At 60.8% G+C, this 2,830-nt stretch overlaps 1 protein-coding gene across 1 annotated transcript in view; it reads right to left on the bottom strand.

Annotated features, from left to right (window-relative positions):
- Positions 1 to 2,830, bottom strand: part of LOC113203368 (plasma membrane ascorbate-dependent reductase CYBRD1) — a 55,368-nt gene that overhangs the window by 47,324 nt on the left and 5,214 nt on the right. The gene's annotated exons all lie outside the window — the stretch shown is intronic.

The raw sequence follows: 2,830 nt of genomic DNA, 5'->3' as shown, positions 1-2,830 counted from the left end.
GGGGCTCGTGGGGGGCGGGGGCAGCATCCATGGATCGATGCCTGGAGCAGCCAGGGGTAGCTGGCCTAGGCACTGCCGGCCCGGGGAGCCGGGAGAGCAGCGCCGGCCACGCCCACGCAGAGCGCAGCAGAGCGCCGACCCGGGTCCTGGACAAGTCCTAGACCCGCCATGGACTCCAGGGCCCTGGTGGCATGGACCCCTCGCATGGACCTATCATTCAGGCCGTCGACGCATTGTCTACTTCTCGTTTCTTTTTAAAACCCAAAGTACATGCTCGTCTGCCGCGCTGTTTTGACCCTGCTTACGATCCCCTATTATTGCCCTTCCCCCTCCCCGGGCCCCCGGGGGATCAAGACGCCGTGCCACTTCCCGTCTGACTGCTGTCGTCGACAAGGAGACTGTCTCTCTGGCTGTCATGGGGCGAGCTGCGCTGCGCTGCGCGGCTGGCAGCTGGCACTTGACACCAGACAGCTCCTTCTCTCCCGCGATGGTGGCCACGGGGCCCGGGGCCCCCCTCGGGCACCCGGCCCGGCATGGGCGCCGGGCATGTCACCGAGAATGAAATCACAGCGCCTCTCTTTCCCGGTGGTGCCGAGACGGGGCGGTGCCAGCAGGACGAGAGCGGGGAAGGGGGAGGAGGAGCCTCCTGGGGCCCGGCCCCCGGCTCCGGCTCGCGGCCAGGGCCAGGGTGTTGGCATTGTGGCTGCTGGTTCCGTGATTAAGATTAATAATCAAGGGCTGCCCTGTTTCCGCGCCGCCGCGTCGTTGACGTGGTGGGGCCGCGGCCGCCGGGCTGGGCGCGGGCCAGGTCGACGTTGACAGACGGGTCGGGGGGTCGGCTCTCTCGGGGGTTGCGGGTGCGGGGCGCGGGCGCGGGCGAGTGCCACTGGAGAGATCGACTCTAGGATTATGGCGGCGGTCATCACGTGTGTGACGTACGAGGAAGCAGCGGGGCATGAATCTGTGATGAGGGGCTCCGCGATAGGGAGGCGAGGGACGGGGGTCCGGGGGCGCGCCCTCCCCTACACCCTCACACCCTACAGCCGCGCAGACAATAACAGACGGACTGGGCGATGGCCGGGAGGCAGTCTCGGCCCCTCCGCCTCCCGTACGCCGTTGGAAAGGTAAAGCGTATTCGAAAGTTTTATAACTTGAGTTTTGTTTAATTCATACTGTTTTATTCGCCTATAGTAGCAAGGATCTCCTGATATCCCTGTCTGCTTTTGTTCACTTGTCAGCAGTAAAACATACTTTAAAATTATTGCGAAAATTTGAAATTAATTACATCATCCATTAATATTCAAACCAAGAAATAATTTTTCTGGATGCTTCCACCGTCTTGCTGCCTGCTAGAACAAAAACTTTGGTGTTCGGATGGGATCCGGAGTTTCCAGAGCTGCTTGATGTGGTCCCCACCTGTCCACTTTACCAGGAGGCACTCTCAGTAAGTAAGACACAGACACAGAGAAAGAAAGTTTCGAGCGATACTGTTATCTAGGTTATTTGCTGCACTGGCCGAACTGGGTCGAGAAAAAAGAAAGGGATATGCGGGCGGGAAGCTTCACAGACATGGTGTCTAAGGCAAAATCTGAAGAGTGCCCGGTGGTAAGGTGAAAGTCACGTTTTTTTGTCATATATTAAGAGCGAAACTGGAATTTTTTCCGCTCCATTTTCGTGCATTATAAGCACTTTCCCGATTTAGTTAGAAACTGCCTCTGCGCTGTAGTAAATGGAGGGGCAGGTAGGCAGGCACTCTGCCGGGGACAGGCCCGGGGGGCAGAGGGTGGCGGGACGAGACGGGTAGGGCCGGGTCGTGCTGGAGTGCCAGGAGTAAGGGGTTGGAGGAGCGTAACAAGGATGTCAAGGGCCCGGCCGGCCGGCCGCGGGCGCTGGCCGGAGTGAAGTGCAGGGGAAGGGTGATGCCGGAGTGTTAGCTAGAGTGAGTGGAGAGTCGGGCCGGGGGCAGCGGAAGGGGAGGGAAGTCCGCCACACCTCGCAGTCGTCGTCGTATCGCCACCTGAGCCTCGAACGACACGCGAATTTAGGGGAGTGCGCCGACGTGGAGGGGGCAGTCAGTCTTGACTTGCTGTTGGTTTATCTTGATTCGACTCGAGCAGCGGCCCGCGCGGGGGGTGGCGCGGCGCGGCGGTAACGCGGCACCGCTCACAAAAGAAGAGCGTGCGCGGGTTATTTTTGGGGTAATGGGCCGTTACTTTGCTGCTTTGGAGGCCACGACTCAAGTGCCACCCTTATATTGGCAGACGATTTTTTGTATGTTTTCAGGAAGCCTCTCTCGGCGCGCACGAGCCCGGCGGCGTCGGGGTCCAAGGGGGTAGTGCTCGCCATCCACCACACCACCCGTCCACACACCTCTCGCGCTCCTCCACAAGTGCGACTTGTGTGTTTGCTGCTCAGTTCCCATAGCGACGACGCCGGCGAGGTGGTGGTGGGGTTGCGGTTGAGCCCGCCGGCCGCCGCGGACTGACCGCCCCGACAACGACAGCGGGATTGCCCTTCTGGCAGCGACTCCCAAGTCACGTGGCTATGTTTTGATCGGCCTGTGAGCTGAGCACGGGGTGGGGGAGGTCGAGGCCCCCTGCCGTGCCGCCGTCGAGCAGCCGCCGAGGTGGTAGTAGTGGTGGTGGTGGTGGTGGTGGTGAGTCATACACAACTGCAAGGGCCAGTCGGGCCGGCCGCGCCACGGCCTGTGTCATGTCTTCCTCGAACGAGAGCAGATCGAGCCGGCGAGAGCGAAAACAAACCGAAGCACCACCACCACCAACAGCAGCAGCAGCAGGCCCTACAGCAACAGAATAGGAGAGGAGGAAGA

Source organism: Frankliniella occidentalis, unplaced genomic scaffold (genome assembly GCF_000697945.3).
Source record: "Frankliniella occidentalis isolate FOCC.00 unplaced genomic scaffold, Focc_3.1 Scaffold157, whole genome shotgun sequence".
Classification (NCBI taxonomy): Eukaryota; Metazoa; Arthropoda; class Insecta; order Thysanoptera; family Thripidae; genus Frankliniella; species Frankliniella occidentalis.
The sequence above is the reverse complement of the archived record's forward strand: the minus strand, read 5'-3'. Positions and strand labels throughout refer to the sequence as shown.